The following is a 20,941-nucleotide window of genomic DNA, read 5'->3' on the forward strand; positions in this document are numbered from 1 at the left end:
ACTGCATACACGTATGATTTATGAAATGACATACTGCATGGGGTTGAGATTCTGATATAGGGGAAGTATACTATACTGGTGGATTTGCCACATATACTGTCACTGGCAACATGGTGTGTCGGTGGTACGGAGTGGTGTGTTGGCTGGATTGGGATGGGTTGTATCACTGCATTGTATTGATTTCTGTATTGGGCTAAGGCCCACATGTTACTATAATAGGCTAAGGCCCACACTGTGCTGATACTGTATAAGGCTCAGGCCCAGACTGATTCTGCATAGTGATTGTTTAGAAAGGGATTACACAATGAGTTTCGTAAATTCACCCTCTCCTTTAGCTGTGCAGGTAATCCTTAGCCTTAGGCAATTTAGTGCTGTGAGGGACTTGGAGATGGCCACACAATCACTGTGGTTCACATTAGCCTGTATTTTTGTATTAAGGCCTTTAATTTGGTTTAAGTTTTTAATTGGGCTATTTCTTTATATTTTAAATTGCTAGTTAGATGAAAACGAGTTTTCAAAATAATTATTGTTTTCAAAGACACGAACTTTAATCGTTACATTTAACAAATGCTTTCGCGTTTTAAATCAACTTAAAATAACAATAGCAGTTAACAAGGCAAACATTTGGTTAATTGTACAGTTAAAATTTAATAAATTGGTTTCCAAATTTAAGAATCGAGTTTTACCAACTAGGCCAAAGTTTGAGAAACACTTCGATGTGACACATCGGATTCTGCCATAACGTCTAGGCCGGGTTTGGGTTGTTACAATCCACAGACGAATGGGTAAGTGGAATTGGAAAACAAAAAGATCAAAGGCATACTCGAAAAGGTAGTTTGCCCGAACCGACAAGATTGGTCCAAAAGACTGGATGATGCTTGATGGACCTACAGGACAGTATACAAGACACCTTTAGGGACGTCTTCCTATAGGTTGGTCTTTGGGAAAGTCTATCATTTGCCCTTCCAATTAGAGCAGAAAGCTTACTGGGCTTTGTAACAACTCAACTTGGATCTTAAGCTTGCTAAAGAGAAATGAATGCTCCAACTCAACGAGTTTGAAGAATTCTAAGTGTTCTCATACGAGAATGCCAAATTACTCAAGGAAAGACTTAAGAGATGACATGACAAGCACATTCAGGTTTGAGAATTTGAAGCAGGTCAGCAAGTCTTGTTATCCAATTCTAGATTAAGGTTTTTTCCAGGTAAGTTAAAATCACGTTGGTCCAGTCTATTTACGATTCACCAAGTTTATCCATATGGAGTTGTCGACCTTCAAAGTAAGTGAGGTAATTTTCGAGTTAATGCTCAGCGGTTAAAACATTACTGGGGGGATAAAATTGAATGGGATCAAATCTCATTCATTTTACCAGATATTTAATTTTTCTTATTTTTCTTTTTAACTAAATTATTTAGGGTATATTTTCAGGATTAGTATGTTTAAATAAATTCTGTCTAGTAGATTGGAACTTAAGCGGGACCGCTTGGGACCCCTCCAATCTTTCCTGGGAATTGATTTTAACCTAATCTTCCGAGAAATTATTCCCTAAATGGAAAAATAAATTTTTAGTGTTTAAAATAAAAGGGTAAATTTTGATCCAAGTTTTAATTGCAACTCAATTTCAAATTTTCTATAAGTCTAGATACTTAATTGAACTATTTTCAAATTTTGGTTGCTCTTTTGTAAATACTAAAAATAGATTCTTTTTGTTGTAAATATTTTCAAAAGACATCTAGAATAAATGTTATTAATTTAATTTAATAAATAAGATGATAATCATTAATATATAATTATATCTATTATAATATATATTAAATATTATTAACTTTGCATAGAATTAGGATTAGTTTAAATTTGATCATATTTTATTTAATAAGTATTTATTTTTAATAAATTAATAGCAAATAATAATTTAATATACATTATATTGATTTCATGGCATGCATTCGACAAATTACTGAAGCTCTTAATTGGGAATTATTTTGTGAGAAAAGACCGAGTGCAGATAAAGAGTTAGTTTGTGAAATTTACGAGAATTTGACCTCAAGCAAATTGACGGAAGTTTCTATTCACTGAATCAATCTACCAATAACCTCAAACGCTGTTAATGAATTCTTTGAATTACTTGATTTCGAAGACGACTAATATTCCTCCTTGATGAGCAATATTGAGTCTGAAAATCTGCAAGAAATTCTTGAAGAACTTAGAGTTCCAGGTTCTAAGTGGATTGTGTCAAAGCAAGGGATGCACACTTGTCGCAGAGAATATTTGACACCTCTAGCAAAGGTATGGTTCTATTTCATTTGACTCAGCCTTATTCCTATTTCACATGGGACTACAATTTCATTAGAGCGAGTGGTCTTATTATACTCGATTTTAACTAGAAAGACCATTAATGTGGGAAAAATCATCCTGAGAGAAATGTAAAATTGTGCCGCTAGACATTCTGGCCCAGCTTACTTTTCCTTTACGATAACGATTTTGTGTTTGAAAGCTAAAATTCTTGCAAACGTAAAGAAGAAAGGTTATAGCCAGGGCACAATCACAAATTGGGACCTCTACCGAATAGCTAGAGACTTTATTGTACAGCAATGAGTTGAAGAGAGTGATGATCCCAAAGAAGAAGAAGAAGATCCCAAAGAGATCGAACCAATGCAGTCAGCTGAAATCCCTGATAAGGCAGAACCAATGGAAGCAGTAACTGAATCTGACGTCTTAACTTCAATGTTCAGAACTCAATCACCTTGCCTAGATCTTGGAGATTGAGCTGTCAAAGTTGATAGACATAATGCAACATATGCAGTGGCAGCAACAAGCTTACTAGAGATATTCAAAAATACGGGATGACTCAATGAAAAACACTCTTACAAAAATATACAATGACCCATTTATTTTTGTGCCTGAGTTTTCAGATTTAATATTTGAACCATGGAGTCCACTATCGAAAAGGGAGCAAAGTGATTCATGCAAAAACAAAGACGATGGAGTAAACGATGAGTCGAATTCAGAGGGATCCGCAAATAAATAAAAAAAGGGGATCTTGACTTTATTTTATTTTCGTTCTTCGGTTATTTAATAGGATTACGTTTTATTAGGAATTTTTATTTTTGAATAATAAAACAAGAGGTGAAAATCATAAATAAAAATGAACAAGATGCAAAGTACAATGTGTGGCAATAGATATATACATGTCTAGGATTGGATCTAGAGAGAGCTTGGAACTTAAGCAGTCAAATTGACTCACCTCCTCTTTTCTACAATCCTACCTGGTGTATAGTATCTATTCACTTTTAACAATGAGGACATTGTTCATCTTAAGTGGGGGGACCTAAAAATTGAAATTATTTCCTGTTAGAATAAAATTTTCTTTTAATTATGATTAGGATATATTTTGTTCAAAAATTTGAAAATTTGTTAAGTATGCTAAACTTTAGTACAAACCCATTGGTTAAGTATGCTAAATTTGTTAAGTATCTATGTCTCAAACCCATTAATTTCTTAACTTCTCTCTCACTTTTCTCTCTTCATTCCCTTCCATCGTTCTTCATTTTCTTCCCCCATTCCCTTGTCAATTTCACCTATTGAAAAAGAGTTATTAAACCACCATTTGGAGCAGTATTCAAGTCTTCGTGGAAGCCTCAGTTCAACAAGAACAAGCAGAGAAGGAGGAGCGAAGCAAACTAGCCAAGCCTTGGAGAAACACTTGATTTGATTTTTGTTCCCTATCCTTTTTAATTTTGTTGTTGTTATGATGAATATGTTTATGAATATTTGTGATGTTGATATGTTTAATTTAATTAATATGGCTTAAATTTAATTTGTGTTAGGTTGGTTGCATTCTGTCTACTTAATTTATTAAAATTGTGTTTGTGTTGTTATAGGTCTCGATAAGATGTTTGATTAAGTAAAACCATGACTAAGTTATTCTTACATTACAATTGTAAGGTAACTAATGAATTATTTTTAAACAAATTGAAATTGTAATTAATTGACACGATACTTAATCGATGCATGTTTAATCATCTAAGGTAGCTAAGGGTTAAATTAACAACAGTATCTAACGATACATTAGCTTTGCATAACTTGCAAGATTATTATGATTAAAATGTTTCAAGGTAGAAATACATTGTAACCTCACGTAATCTTTTATGTGCTTATGATATTGAATTAATTGTTTGAATTGGCATAGAGATATGTACAAGAGATAATTTTAATTTCATAAGTATGTATGTGTAAATGGAAAATATATAGGATTTTTCCTATGTAATTTATCACCTTTTACTTAAATTCATTGTTAAAACTAAGTAATTGTTTAATAAATTAATGACATATGTGAAAATATGAAATTAGGACATAAAAATTATTAAAATGTGAGTTTATGCTTTATTATATAGTTTTCACATAATAAATGACTTATTTTATATTAATTTGAATATATTATATTTTTAAGATATAAAGTGGGCCATGCATGATTAAATTATATAATAAAATATAAAATTATATTTAATAATTCATTTCAAAATATTTCATTTATAATTTGGGTTTTTAATTGCACAAGGTCCTTGAAGAGTTGAAGAAATTAGAGATTTACCTAAAGATTTGCACTTGACTGAGTCTCAGTCCTGAGTTGTTGTGGCACTCAAATTGACCAAAAATCAAGAAAAATCAGCTAAACTTGCTCAATTTATGGTCGGCCACCCATGGAAGATGCTTCAAAAGATGAAAACTCCTATTTTCAGCAAATTATCCCGTCTCCACATCTATAAATAAGACCCTCTCATTCCTTCATTCATCATCCCTCAAGCATCATTCTCTCTTTTCTCCAAATTCTCTTAGCCTTTTCCATTCCCATGCCTAGCATCATCTCTTCATAGAGATTTTAACAATTAAACCTCTTAAAGAACCCTTGGTCAGCGACCTTGGAGAGCCATCAGCAAAGGAGCAAAGCAAAGGAATGACGGAGCCTCGTCAGTCAGAGTCTTGGGTGACAACCACTCTGAATTGGGTTTAATATTCCTTTTCTTTAATTTAATATAAAGATGTTTGCTATGTGTTCTTTGTTCTTGTTTACAACAATGTTAGCTTAATTTTATTTAAGTTAGAATGATTGTTTTGATTAAATAATATTTATTTGATTCATGTTTATAATGTTTGTGCCTCAATCGATCATGTTTTCAATTAAAATCAAGTCTGTATTTCATTCATACGTGATTGAAATGCACCCGAATTATCTGAGCGATCTTGACCAGACGACGGCTAATGGACCCATAATTGAAATGTACATGCTAAATTTAGATCCTGACCTGATTAAATTGAAGGTTGCATAGTAACTCTGACCAAGCTCTATTATCTGCATAGTTTTTAGATTTGTGTGATTAAATTGTTTCAAACCCGACACGTCCCTATTACCTCAAACGAATGCTAAGAAACCTTTAGTAAATAAGGATCAGTAAAATGCATATTTACTAAGTAAAGGATTCTGAAAGAACCTAATGTGGTTTCCAAACTCATGAAAGATCGAGTCGTCATGGAATGTTTTTCCGAATGTTATTAAACATGTTAATAATAAATTGAGTTTGATTAAAGTAATTATCCTAGTTATTTATGTTATAATTGTTGCAAATTGTGTTTAATTTTACTGAAATCTATTTTATTCATATAGTTGTCATACTTAGGATAATTTGCATTAGGGACCATTGCATTTAGTTTAATATATTTTAATCACCATTTCTCAACTATATTGTGTTTTTATTTACTGAATTGTTAATATAATTTTACAAATTAAGTGACTTAGCACAAATACAATCCCTATGGAGACGATAACTTGATCCTTACTTATTACTTGATAACGACTGTGTACACTTGCACAAACCTACGCGTTACAAGTTTTTGGCGCCGTTGCCGGGGACTGTCAAATGTTGCCATAGTGATTTATTTTTTTGTGAAATTATTTATTTTTAATGTGATTTATTTCTAACATTACTAATTTATTCTTTTTAATTTTTGCGATCTTCTTTTCAGGTGTTTATGAGCATAGATTGAATTATCAATTTTCCCTGTAGACACTGAAATTGAGCGAACTTTTAGACAAAGAAGACGTGAACGAACAGCTCAAAGACAAGTCAAGATAGACCTTGGAAATTAGAATCAAGACCAAGGTAATGAAGCCGGTCATGTATGAAATCCTATCTTCATTGCGGATGATAGAGATCAATGCATCAAACAATATGTTGTGGCACTTTTCAATGAGTTAAACCCAGGAATTAGAAGGTCAGATATTGAGGCAACCTAGTTTGAATTGAAACCAGTGATGTTTCGAATACTACAAATGGTGGGCCAATTTAGTGGTATGCCCACGTAAGATCCACATCTCCACCTTCGATTGTTTATGGAGGTGAGTGATTCATTCAGGATAGCCGGTTTGACTGAAGATGCACTAAGGTTGAAGTTGTTTCTTACTCGTTGCGAGATTGAGCAAGAGCATTGCTCAATTCATTACCACCAAGTTCCATATCTACATGGAAAGAATTAGCAGAGAGATTTTTGGTTAAGTATTTCCCACCTAGCAAAAATGCAAAGTTAAGAAATGAGATCACAACTTTCCAGCAATTGGATGACGAGTCTTTGTATAAGGCTTGGGAGCGATTCAAGGAGTTACTTCGTAAGTGTCCTCATCATGTGATTCCTCATTGTATCCAGTTGGATACATTCTATAATGGTCTCAATGCAAATACAAGATTGATGGTAGATGTTTCCGTGAGTGGTGCAATTTTTTCTAAGTCTTATAATGAGGCTTATGAGATCATCGAGAGGATCACGAGTAATAACTATCAATAGCCAGCAGATTGAACAGTTTCAAGAAGACGTGTAGCTGGAGTTCATGAAGTTGACGCCCTCACTTCGTTATCAACTCAGGTATCGTCTATGTCCTCTATGATAAAATAATTAACCGCTAATAGTACTAATAATTCTGCAGTTCAGCCACCAAGTCCATTTGAAGTAGTTTCCTATGTGTACTGTGGGAAAGGTCATTTTTTTTAGAATTGTCCATCAAATATCGAGTCAGTGTACTATGTGGGGAACCAATATCAAAATAGGAGTGGAAAAAGACCCTGGTCCAACTTTTATAATCCTCCATGGCGTAATCATCCTAACATTTCTTGGAGCAACCAACGAAATGGACGGAACAATAACTTATTGCAGTAAAGACCCAACCAATCTCAAGGGTAAAATCAGCAAGCTCTGAAACCACCTCAAGCTAAGGCATCAAATAGTTTGGAGAACTTGTTGAAAGCGTACATGGCAAAGAATGATGCTTTGATCCAAAGCCAAGACGCAACACTAAAAAAATTTGGAAAACCAAATGGGTCAGTTAGCTACGGAGCTACGAAATAGACTATAAGGAACCTTGCCGAGCGATACTGAGAATCCAAGAAATTTGGATAGAGAACATATCAAGGCAGTGGCATTGCGATGTGGTAAAATTCTAGAACCCCGATTGATTGATGTCGAAGATAAGCCCGTTGAGAAGAATCAACCAGCTGTTGAAGTTCCTACCCCAAAGGAATCAGAATCTGCAAAGTCTGACAAGATAAACCCTGACTTAGTGAATCCAGATATTTTAACATCTTCTTTGAATGCAAATTTACCTACTCAGAAACATTGTCCGGTTCGACCGAAAGTTCCATCACCTCCATATCCGCAAATATTGCAGCAAAACAAGCAGAAACAGGAGGTGCAATTCAAAAAGTTTTTGGATGTTCTGAAGTAGTTACACATCAATATTCTGTTGGTGGAGGCTTTAGAACAAATGTCGAATTATTTGAAGTTTATGAAGGATATACTGTCCAAGAAGAAACGACTGAGTGAGTATGAGACTGTTGCCCTGACAAAGAAGTGTAGTGCGTTCCAGTAGAAAAAATTTCCACCGAAATTGAAAGACCCAGGAAGCTTTACTATACCCTGTAACATTGGTGAATCTTACTGTGGTAAAGCTTTCTGTGACTTAGGAGTGAGTATCAACTTGATGCCTAAGTCTATTTCTGAGATGTTATGGATAGGTGAAGTAAGACCTACAACTGTGACGCTTTAGCTAGCGGATCGATCTTTAGCATATTTCGAAGGAAAGATCGAGGATGTTTTGGTAAGAGTCGATAAATTTATTTTTCCTGCTGATTTTATTGTCTTAGATTTTGAAGCAGAAAAGGAAGTGCCGATCATCCTTGGGAGACCTTTCTTAGCCATGGAAAGAATGTTAATTGATGTGCAGAAAGGAGAGCTCACCATGCGATTTCAAAACGATTAGGTACACTTTAACATTTTTAAAGCAATGAAATTTCCCGATCTGGTAGTGGACTGTACAGTTATGGAAGAGATAGAAACCTTGGTTTTTATGGAAAGCAATTTTGAAAAAGATCCATTAGAGAAAGCCTTAGATCTTGACCCTCTGGAGGATGAAAAAGGTGAAGAAAACATGGCTTTGATGGAAGCCAATCCAAGAAATTTTATTCAATCCACACGGTTTGTACTGTTGGAGTTGGAAGTCGGAGAATTTGTACAACCCATGTCTTCAATTGAAAAACCACCTAAACTCGAACTAAAGGTACTTCATTCCCATTCGAAATATGTTTATTTAGGTGATTGTTCTACTTTGCTTCTGATTATTTTAGCGAAACTGACGAAAGATCAAGAGGAACAACTAATTGTTATTCTAAAGAAATTTAAGAAAGCAATTGGTTGGACTATAGCTGATATTCGAGGTATAAGCCCTTCTTTTTGCATTCATAAAATCATTTTAGAAAGTGAAAAAGCTTGAATTGATGGGAAAAGGAGGCTCAATCCTATTATGAAAGAAGTTGTGAGAAAGGAAGTGATCAAATGGTTAGATGCAGGAATCATCAATCCTATTTCAGATAGTTCGTGGGTAAGTCTGATGTAGTTTGTGTCGAAGAAAGGTGGAATCACGATTGTTGAAAATGAGCATAACGAGTTAATTCCAATAAGAACTATTATCAGTTGGAGAATCTGTATTGATTACTGAAAGTTGAACTAAGCCACTCGGAAGGACCATTTTCCGTTGCCTTTTATGGATCAAATGTTAGATAGACTGGCAGGTAATGAATTGTATTATTGTTTAGATGGCTATTTGGGATATAACCAAATAGTTGTAACTTCGAAGGACCAACATGAAACAACCTTTTCTTGTTCGTACGGTACGTTTTCTTTTATTTGAATGCCTTTTGGTTTATGTAATACGCCTACAACTTTTCAATGATGCATGATGACAACATTTACTGATATGGTTGAAACTTTTGTTAAGGTTTTCATGGATGATTTTTTTGTTTTTGGTAACACTTATGATATCTGTTTGAGTAATTTGGCTAAGGTACTGAAGAGGCACGAAGAGACGAATCTTGTCCTTAATTGGGAAAATTGCAATTTTATGGTCAAGGAAGGGATTGTTTTAGGTCATAAGATCTCAAAAAAAGGAATTGAAGTCAATAAAGCAAAGGTGGACGTAATTGAAAGATTACCAACCCTAATGAATGTGAAAGGAGTTAGAAGTTTCTTAGACCATGGTGGTTTTTATCGAAGGTTTATAAAAGATTTCTTGAAAATTTCTAAACTGTTGTGTTTGTTGATAGAGAAAGATACAATGTTTGATTTCAACAAAGCATGTTTGGAAGCTTTTCAAGAGCTAAAGAAGCGGTTAATCTCAGCCCCAATAATCGTTACACCTGATTGGAACTCACCTTTTGAGTTAATGTGCGATGCAACTGATATGCAAGTAGAACTTTGACGAGAGCCCAACATAATTATACGGTAACCGAAAAGGAACTCTTCGCTATAGTTTTTGCTTTTGACAAATTTCACTCATATCTTATTGGTACCAAAGTTACAATATTTACAGACCATGCGACCATTAAATGCTTGCTCACGAAGAAAGATGCAAAACCAAGGCTAATTCGTTGGATACTTTTACTCCAAGAATTTGACCTTAAATCCATGACAGAAAAGGTGTCGAAAATCAAATAGTTGATCATCTATCGAGGTTGGAGCAAGATGAGGTAACTCAGTCATGTGTGTCTATCAACGAGAATTTCCCAGATGAACACTTATTTGAGGTAAAACGAATTCATGAAATACCCTGGTTTGCTGATTTTGCCAATTATCTTGCATGTGGAATAGTTCCTCAAGAAATGACATACCAACAAAGGAAAAGATTCCTTCATGATAGTTGGTGTTATCTTTGGGCGGATCCATTTTTGTTTAAACAATGTGCAGACAATATAATCTAAAAGTGTGTAGTTAAAAGCGAGATTGCTGAGATCTTGTATCATTGCCATTCATCTCCAAGTGGGGGACACTTTGGTGGTTCATGTACTACAAAAAATATTTTGCAAGCAAGTTTCTTTTGGCCTACATTATTTAAAGATACTTATGCTTATGTGAAAAACTGTGATAAATGTCAAAGGACTGGAAATATATAAAGAAGGAATGAGATGCCCTTGACAAACATTTTGAAGATTAAATTGTTCGACGTATGGGGCATTGACTTCTTAGGCATGTTTCCTTCTTCGCATGGGAACAAATACATCTTAGTTGGTGTGGACTATGTATTTAAGTGGGTTGAAGCTGAAGCATACCCAACAAATGATGCTAAGGTAGTCATGTGATTCCTACATAAGCATGTGTTTACACGATTTGGGACACCAAGAGCTATTATTAGTTATGAAGGTTCTCACATTGTGAACAAATGGCTTAAGTGGTTGCTTGACAAGTATGATGTGAAGCACAAGATTGCTACTGCCTATCACCCCCAGTCTAATGGGAAAGTTGAAAGAGTGAATTGTGAAATCAAAGGTATCCTTGAAAAGGTAGTATGCCCTAGCAAAAAAGATTGGCCTCGAAGGCTCGATAATGCATTATGGGCCTATCGAACATCATTTAAGACTCCGTTAGGAATGACTCCTTATCGGTTAGTCTTTGGAAAGGCATGTCATTTGCCATTAGAGTTGGAGAATAAAGCTCATTGGGCTTTGAAGCAGTTGAACTTTGATCTTAAGCAAGCTGGTGAGAGAAGGATGTTACAACTTGATGAGTTGGAAGAGTTAAGGTTTTTTTTCCTTTGAGAATGCCAAAATGTGTAAAGAAAGATCCAATATATGGCATGATAGTCATATACAACCTCGCGAGTTTAAAAAGGAAGGTTTTGTTGTTTAATTCAAGGTTGAAGTTATTTCCTGGGAGGCTTAAATCCCGATGGAAAGGACCTTATACCATCTACCGAGTTTATCCTTATAGAGCTATTCAATTATACAACAATTACGGAGGTACGTTTAAAGTTAATGGTCAACGTCTCAAACACTACTGGGATGATGAAGTTGAACGAGTTGAATCCTCGCTCAAATTAACAGACCTTTAATTTTTCATGAACTCATTTTGTAAATAAATAATTAGAACTTATTTTCTTATCTTATTACATTTAATTAATTTTGTCTAAGGAGATTGAAACTTAAGCAGGACTGCTGTGACCTTTTCAACCTTTCCTGGGAATTAATTTAATGTAATTTTTTAAGAAGAAATTTTCTAATTAAGACTTAATTTTTTTAATTTCATTTTTTCTGTTTAAATTTTAAATTTTTATATTAATAAAGGGGGTCAAATTTGGCCCAGTACTAATCAGATTTTTTTAGTAAGATACACTCTGAGTTTGAGGCCCAAGATAGTAAAAAGTAGGGAAAAATCCATGCCTTGCCGTCACACTCATTGCTTGTCGCCCTGGTAACCCTAATGTAGCTAATTTTTTGCTACATGTTGCCCTAATTTTTCCTATGTAAACCCCTTTGAATTCTACTAATATTCATATCCCTCAAAGCAATTTGCATACACCCTAAAAATACCTAAATCTCCATTTTGTGCTATCAACCTCAAATTTCAAAAGAAAACCTAGTTCTCTTCCCTTTTGCCATCACAAGATTTTTACCGTAGCAAGTTCTACCCACTTTGCTGATTTCTCTTCTCTCTTTTCTGTAGAAACTTTGCCGAATTTTTGGGAAAAGATACTATGTCTCGCAAAAGAACCAAATCTTCAATTTTCAATTTTCGAGCATCAACCTATGATGTCGGAAAAATGTTTTGACTTGAAGAGTAATGATTTGATGTTTGTTGCTATACCAGTTAGAAAGAAAATCAATGCTCTCAAGTGGGAACAATATTGTGATGCAAGTTCACTTCCCGATGATGAACTAGTTCAAGAATTCTATGCTAGTTTGACTACGCATGATGCTACTGAAGTCATTGTTCAAAAGAAAAAGGTACGTCTTACTTCTAAGTTCATCAATGATTTGTTTAATTTACTTGATGTTGAAGAAGATGAGTACTACCCTATGATGAACAATATCAATTAAGATTTTCTTTAACAAGTGCTTGATGTTGTGACAAATCCGGGATCCCAATGGATTATAAGAAAGTATGAAAGCTATTCTTGTCGAAGAGAATACTTAAAACTAGTAGCAAAGGTATGGTTTTAATTCGTTCGCTACAGTTTTATGCCTATCTCACATAGTTTGGCAGAAAAGTCCATTAATGTTGGGAAAATTATCCTTAAGGAGATTCACAATTGTGCTAAAAAGAAGGCAGGAAGTGTTTATTTCCCACCATTAATCACTTCACTTTGCTTAAAGGGCCATGTTAAACCACAAGCAAATCTGAAGGGGTGATATGTTCAAGGATGAATTAAAAATTATGATCTTTAAATATTAGTAGAGAGGGTGCATGAACTGAATCAAGGCGAACAAGAAGAGCCAACTGAGTCAAATACAGAGGAGTCAACAGAGGGAACTGAAATTGAAGTTAATTTAGTCACAAACACTGAAGAGGAAGAATCTGATAAGGAACCGAACATTCCTGAACCAAGGGTTGAGCCAGAAGAAGAACCAGTCAAGCTAAGTGTTGAACTTGAATATACAACTCCCATGCCGACTTCTGCAAGTACTTTAAGGAAATCGGAGTTGTCAGTTTTGATAGATATGTACAAGTTCATGCACAATCAACAACAAACTTACTGGAAATATGCAAAAATTAGAGATGTCTCAATTAGAAATAATTTTAAGAATATCTCTAATACTTTTGTTCCTGAGTTCCCAGATGCTATCTTTAAGACATGGATGGAAGATACTGACGATGCAAGCAGAGATAGAGCTAAAGAAGACAAGGGGAATAAGTCAGAAAAATAAACGGGGGGATTCTTGTCCTGTTACTTATTTAATTATTTTTAGGTCTTTAGGAATTTATTTCTTTTGTAATTAGGATTTAATTTCTGCAGAATAAAACATAGCAAGCATGAACAAACTTAACACTTCTTTAAAAAGAATAAGACTATGTGATGTGGTAATGAGAATGAACATGTCTAGGATTGGGTTATTAGGGAAGAGTTGGTATTTAAGCAGTCTTAATGACTCACCTCTCTTTCTTTACAACCCTACCTGGTGTTCAGTTTTCATTCATTACTTTGTTCTTGCAATGAGGACATTGCTTCTTTTTAAAGGGGGTAAGGCAAATAAATTGCTCAAACTTTTAAATTTTTTTTTCAAGTATGCTTCAATTATTTATTTCATAAGTATGTTTTAATAAATGAATGTTTAAAGATTTTTTTTTCTAATGAGATAGCTTGTATGCAAGTATGAATAACGATTTTTATCTGAGTGAAAGTATGTTATCATGAAGAATGGAATGCTTGTATGATCTTAGCCTTAGTAATGTTTGCCATGAAACCTTAGTTTCTTTTGAGATGAGACATGCATGAAGGTTTATATCTTTAGAATTGACTTAGTAACTTTCTTGAGGAGAAATCCTAGGGGACATAAAAATCTAAAATGATATAGGCACTATTTATTTGGACCATTTGAGCCTTTTCAAGCCAACCCTATGATATTAGAGCTTTGAAACTGTAATTTTGAGCTTAAAAGCCTATTTTTGCAATGAACCTACATTATAAGCCAGTTACCATCTTTTTAAAATTATCCTAATTTTGTGCACCTATCTTAACTAAAGTTGTCTTGGGAATCAACATTTGAGGAAACTTTCATAAAGATGTATGTGCTCATGCTTAAAAAAAAGAGAAGAAAAGTTCGCTCAGTCTCCAAAAAGGAAAAATGTATTTAAAATAAGTTTGGGGGTGTTCCAAAGGTTCACTTAAATAAAAAGGTTGTATTACGAGAAAACCAAGAAAAAGATAAAGGTTAAGATTTTTAAAACCGAAATGTCCCATCTCTTAAAATCCCTACCTTTAACTGAGCCTCATTACAACCTTACAAAAGACCTATTTATTTGATGATTATGTCACCTACATTAGTAGAGAGGAAATCCTAAGTCTAACATATGAAGATCATAAATAAGCCTTGTGATTGTTTGCTTGATTGATAGGAAATTATCCTGAATGAAGAATGTTATCTATGGCTGTGACATACATGCAAACTGTGATTCATGTTGGCATATTTTGAAGCTTAGTATAATCTTAAGGAATGTTTGCATATGAATTACTTGTTAATAAAGAAGATCGATAAGCATGAAGTTATTAATGTATGATTATGGGACAAAGATTGATGTTGCTTACACGATTAGCAATTATACCTTAGCAAGACCTTTTACTGTGCATAAACATTACTCGGGATGAGCAATGATTTAAGTTTCGGGGTGTGTAAACGGAAAAATATGTAGGATTTTTCCTATGTGATTTATCACCTTTTTACTTAAATCCGTTGTTAAAACTAACCTTTTTACTTAAATCCGTTGTTAAAACTAAGTAATTGTTTAATAAATTAATGAAATATGTGAAAATATGAAATTAGAACATGAAAATTATTAAAATGTGAGTTTATGCTTTATTATATAGTTTTCATGCAATAAATGGCTTATTTTATATTAATTTGAATATATTATATTTTTAAAACATAAAGTGGGCCATGCATGATTAAATTAAATAATAAAATATAAAATTGTATTTAATAATTCATTTTAAAATATTTCATTAATTATTTGGGTTTTTAATAAATTAATTAAATTGTATAAATTTTATTCTTTGGTCCTCTAACTTGTTGATTTATTTCGGAAAGGTCTGATAGCTTTATTGGATTACAAAACCGGCCCAATTGGAGACCAAGTCAACTCCAAAATTTGGCTACACATGGCTGTTCATAAACCACTCTTTGGTTTAATTGTACAAGGTCATTGAAGAGTAGAAAAAATTAGAGATTTACTTGAAGATTTGCACTTGACCGAGTCTCAGTCCTGAGTTGTTGTGGCACTCAAATTGTCAAAAAATCAAGAAAAATCAGCTAAACTTGCTTAATTTATGGTTGGCAGATGCTTCAAAAGTTGAAAAATCCTATTTTTAGCAAACTATCCCCCTCTCCTCACCTATAAATAAGACCCTCTCATTCCTTCATTCATCATCCCTCAAGCATCATTCTCTTTTTTCTCCAAATTCTCTTAGCCTTTTCCATTCCCACACCTAGCATCATCTCTTCATAGAGATTTTAGCAATTAAGCCTCTTAAAGAACTCTTGGTCGGCCACCTTGGAAAGCCATAAGTAAAGGAGTAAAACAAAGGAACGAAGGAGCCTCGTCAGTTAGAGTCTTGGGTGACAACCACTCTGAATTGGGTTTAATCTTCCTTTTCTTTAACTTAATATAAAGATGTTTGCTATGTGCTCTTTGTTCTTGTTTACAACAATATTAGTTTTATTCTTTTAAGCTAGAATGATTGCTTTGATGAAATAATATTTATTTGATTCATGCTTATAATATTAGTGCATCAATCGATCATGTTTTCAATTAAAATAAAGTTTGTATTTCATTCATACATGATTGAAATGCACCTGAATTAGCTGAGCGATCCTGACTAGACGACGACTAATGGACACATAATTGAAATGTGCATTCTCAATTTAGATCCTGACCTGATTAAATTGAAGGTTGCATAACAACTCTGACCAAGCTCTGTTATCTCCATAGTTTTTAGATTTGTGTGATTAAATTGTTTCAAACCTGACACGTCCTTGTTACCTCACACGAATGCTAAGAAACCATTAGTAAATAAGGATCAGTAAAATGCATATTTACTAAGTAAAGGATTTCGAAAGGACCTAATGTGGTTTCCAAACTCTTGAAAGATTGAGTTGCCATGGAATGTTTTTCCAAATGTTATTAAGCATGTCGATAATATATTGAGTTTGATTAAAGTAATTATCCTAGTTTATTTATGTTATAATTGTTGCAAATTGTGTTTAATTTTACTAAAATCTATTTCATTCATATAGTTTGCATACTTAGGATAATTTGCATTAGGGATCATTGCATTTATTTTAATATATTTTAATCACCACTTTTCAATTATATTGTGTTTTTATTTACTGAATTGTTAATATAATTTTACAAATTAAGTGACTTAGCACAAATACAATCGTTGTGGAGACGATAACTCGACACTTACTTATTACTTGATAACGACTGTGTACACTTGCACAAACCTACGCATTACAGTATGTGGATTAACATATTTGCTTATAAAAATTTGTTTAATCGGTTGAATGGACGTAGAGATATAGTCAAGAGATAAATGGATTTTAGTAGGTGAGTATGTTCATAAGTTAGCAAATTATCGAGTATTCTTGAATTTAGTTGTAACAACTTGAACATGAGTTCAATAATTTTATATTAAGAAATGTAATTAATCTAACACAATTATGTCATCTTGATTAAAATCATCTTTTGAAATCGTGCATTGGAACTTTTATTTTATTTTTATATATTTTACTTTGTTAAAATCCTATTTTTAATCACCTTTTCAGATCAAAATATTTTTCTTCACCAAAGTGTTTTTAAAATTGCATTCATAAATAATTATTTTTACAGTCACTGTGGGTACGATAAGTCAACATTTACTTGTCACTTTATTACTTGTTGCGATTGTGTACACTTGCACATTTTCGCCGTTCCAAGGGCTTTAAATGGAGTTTTAGGGAAACTTTGATGATTGTTTTGCAAGCATAAAAATAAATAAAAAAATCAGCTGATTAGGTTAGCTTATTGGACGGTTTTGGGCTGCCAATTTTCTTGCTAGATCAATCTTCTCTTCTTAGCATACTAGGCCACTTTCTCCTTCAGGCTTTATATTAATTTTTAACCCAATTAAATTTGGATAAAAATATATAAAATACATAAAATAATCATAATTTGGACCATCCATGTCTGGAAAATATTATTAGCCTTGATCTTGATCACTTGATGCACAACATTTCCCCAACGATTCAAACTTCTCGAGGTTTCTGTCGAGCCAATTTCGCCCTTTGTGCAAAACTGTCGAAAATAAACCAAATTTGTGTAAATTTATTATAAAAATAATTAAAATTAAATATGTTAATAATTCAAGTGTAAATTAATTATTTTATAATTAAAGTATGAATTTTGACAAAAATTATTACAAAACTGCACGAATTAGGGCTCAAAAGGTGTTGAAAAAATCTACTTATTTTTGTGTTTCCACTGGACATGGGCATTAAGTTAATGCTCGCACCCAAATCGCATAGTGCCTTACCACAATATGTTGCTCCAATGTTGCAAGGTATGGTAAAACATCCAAGGTCATTCATCTTTGGGGGTAGTTTATTTTGAAGATATGCATTGCATTCCTTTGTCAGGGCTACCATCTCGAATACTCCAAGTCTCCGATTCTTTGATAGGATATCCTTTATGTACTTGACGTAGTTTGGCATCTGTTCAAGTGCTTCTACCAACGGAATTTTGATGTGTAGTTGGTTGAGTACATCTAAAAATTTCTTGAACTCGACTTCATGTTTTTGCTTTTGAAGTCTTTGAGAGTAGGGTGGTGGAGGATTCTTTACTAGAATAGGTTGATTTGTATTTTGTGGCTATTCTGCATCTAATGAAGTTTTTAGTTTATCAGAATTGACTGGTTTAGAAATTACCTTATTGGGTTTTGCAGGTTCTGGCTCTGGTTAAGCTAGAAATTCAACACTTGGTTGAATTTCCATTGAATCTTGATCATTAGCCGGCTCCTATTCACTTTCGATAGTCTTGGACTCTAATTTCTTTCCGCTCCTCAATGTAAATGCTTTACAATGCTCTTTCCTCAAATTTCTTGGATTTTTCGTATCACTAGGTAGAGCACCTTGTGGTCGATTCCTAAGTTCAGTAGCAAGTTGACCCACTTGATTCTCCAAATTCCTTAAAGTTGCGCCATTCTTTGCCATATATGCCTTCAATAGGTTCTCTAAGCTATTGGAAGGTTCAACTTGAGTTGGTTTCTGAACTTGTTGGGTAAAAACATGTGGTTGGGTTGGTCTAGGTTATGCATAAGCGTTACTGGTTCCAGCCCATTGGTTGCGCAAAAATTAAGGTGGTTTCTCCAAGATGGGTTATAAAAATTGGATTGCAGTCCTCACCTTCATTGGTTTTGGTTTTGGTTAACCATGTAATACACAGATTCTAGGTTTGATGGACATTCTTCGAACAAGTTTCCTTCCCTATAATAAACATAGGCTACTGTCTCAAATTGATTCGGTGGCTGAGCTACAAAATTATTAAACCCATTAGTGGTAAAAATTTTAAGCATTGAAGAAATCGAGGATACCTGAAATGCAAGTGATGTGATAGCATCCACTTCATGTACTCCAATAACTTGTCTTCCTAACATTGCTTGATTTATTGGCCATTGATAGTTGTTACTGGCAACCCTTTCAATGATTTCATAAGCCTCGTTATAAGACTTAGAAAAGAGAGAACCATTAGCAGAAGCGCCCACTACCATCCTCGTGTGAGCATTTAGACAATTATAAAATGTCTCTAATTGGTTGCAATGAGGGATTCTGTGATGAGGGCATCTTCGTAATAGTTCTCTAAACCTCTCTCACGCCTCATACAAGGACTTGTCATCCAAAGTTGGAAGGTAGTGATCTCATTCCTTAACTTAGCATTCTTGCTAGGTGGGAAATACTTCATAAGGAATCTTCCTGCTAACTCTTGCCATGTGGTAATGGAATTTGGTGGCAATGAGTTCAACCAAGCTCGAGCTCTGTCCCTTAGAGAATATGGGGACAACTTTAATCATAGTGCATCCTCGGGTACTCTGGCTAGCTTGAAAGAATTGCTTACCTCCATAAACAATCTTAAGTGAAGGTGAGGATCTTTGGTAGGCATTCCATTGAATTGGCCCATTGTCTGAAGCATCCGGAATATGACTGGCTTCAGCTCAATTTGTTATGCCTCGATTTTGGATCTCCTAATACTTGGATTAAGATCATGAAACACTGGCATGCCATACTATCTTAGAGCTCTATCCCTATCATCAGCAATAAGGATATGATTTTAAGTAAGGTTTGCTCTATTTCCTTGATTCAGATTTTGAGAGTTCATCTCTTCAGTCCTTCTTTGAGCTGCTTTTCTTCTTCGTTGTCGAAAAGCCTTTCAATCTCAAGGTTTATGGGGAGTAAATTTGTAATTCGATCAATACTCATCAACACCTTAAACAAACACAAAAAAATTGAATAAGTTAAAATTGAATAGAAAAAAATAAAAAAAATAGAAAAACCAAAATACAAAATTAACAAATTCACAAATAATGCCTTTTAAAATATTCCCCGAAAATGACGCCAAAAACTTGGAATGATGGAAATGTGCAAGTGTACACAATCGCAACAAGTAATAAAGTGATAAGTAAAATGTCGAGTTATCGTACCCACAGGGACTGTGGAAAGAAATATTTATGAAATGCAATTAAAAACATTTTAGTGAAGGAAAATCTTTTGTTTTGAAAAAGGGTTTAATAAAACCAAATTTTAACTAAGTAAATTAACAAAGAAAATTAAAAGGTAAAAATTCCAAAGCACGATTTTTGAAAAATAGGTTTAATCAATATGACAAAATTCTATTAGATCAATTACATTTCTTAACTTAATATTACTAGAACAATGTTCACGTTGTTACGAATAAATTCACGAAACTTGATAATTTGTTAACTAGCACATACAAACTTACTAAATTAACTAATCTCTTGAACATATTACTATCCCAATTCAAACTATTAATCAAATTTAATAAGCACTTAAAAGAGTAAGTGAGGTAACAATATATTTCTATCTGAAATAGTTTAATCACAATAATCTTGAAAGTTATGCAAGGCTAATGTACCGCTTAATACCGTCTCTAATTTAACCCTTAGCTACCTTAGAATATTAAACATGCACTGATTAAGTATTGTGTCAATTAATTACAATTTCAATATGGTTAATAAGTAATTCATTAGTTAGCTTACAATTTAATTGCTAGCATAATGTAATCATGGTTTTACTTAATCAAACAATATACCGGACCTATAACAACACAACCATGATTTTAATAACTTAAATAGACAAAATGCAATAAACCTAACATGAATTAAATTTAAGTTATGTTAATTAAATTAAGAATAAAAACATAACAATTATTCATAGACATGATCATAACAACAACAAGAAAAGTTTAAGGATAGAAAACTAGAATCAAATCCAGCGTTTCTCTGAAGCCAAACTAGTTGCACCTCTCCTCTGCCACTCGTTCTTGCTATTCCAATGCTTCTATAAGCATTTGAAATCAACAAAGGAAAGTAGAAGGAAAAATGGGAAACAAAGGAGAGAAAGTGAGTGAAAGAGAGAGGGATGTGTGGAATGAGAGGTGTATTGAATAAATAGGTGAATGGGGTATTTATAGGTAGGATTGGATGCTAGAAATAACAAAAACTCAGCAGTCATGCACCCCCTTGTGCAGCCACACATGTCACAAAGCTTGATGTTTCAAACTTTACTAAATTTAGCTTGGGGAAGATCTTTAAAGGCACAGAAAGTGGAGGGGTTTGAATAGGATTTTAAGGAGACTTAAAGGC

General features: G+C 33.6%; 2 non-coding genes across 2 annotated transcripts; one reads left to right on the forward strand and one right to left on the reverse strand.

Annotated features, from left to right (window-relative positions):
- Positions 1-6,576: 6,576 nt before the first annotated feature.
- LOC128040034 (small nucleolar RNA R71) lies at positions 6,577-6,683 on the reverse strand. The gene has a single exon (XR_008194694.1). It is a non-coding gene; the product is annotated as a small nucleolar RNA R71 (small nucleolar RNA).
- Positions 6,684-18,887: 12,204 nt separating this feature from the next.
- LOC128040269 (small nucleolar RNA R71) lies at positions 18,888-18,993 on the forward strand. Its single transcript, XR_008194926.1, has one exon. It is a non-coding gene; the product is annotated as a small nucleolar RNA R71 (small nucleolar RNA).
- Positions 18,994-20,941: the final 1,948 nt, after the last annotated feature.

This window comes from Gossypium raimondii, chromosome 3, assembly GCF_025698545.1.
Source record: "Gossypium raimondii isolate GPD5lz chromosome 3, ASM2569854v1, whole genome shotgun sequence".
NCBI lineage: Eukaryota > Viridiplantae > Streptophyta > Magnoliopsida > Malvales > Malvaceae > Gossypium > Gossypium raimondii.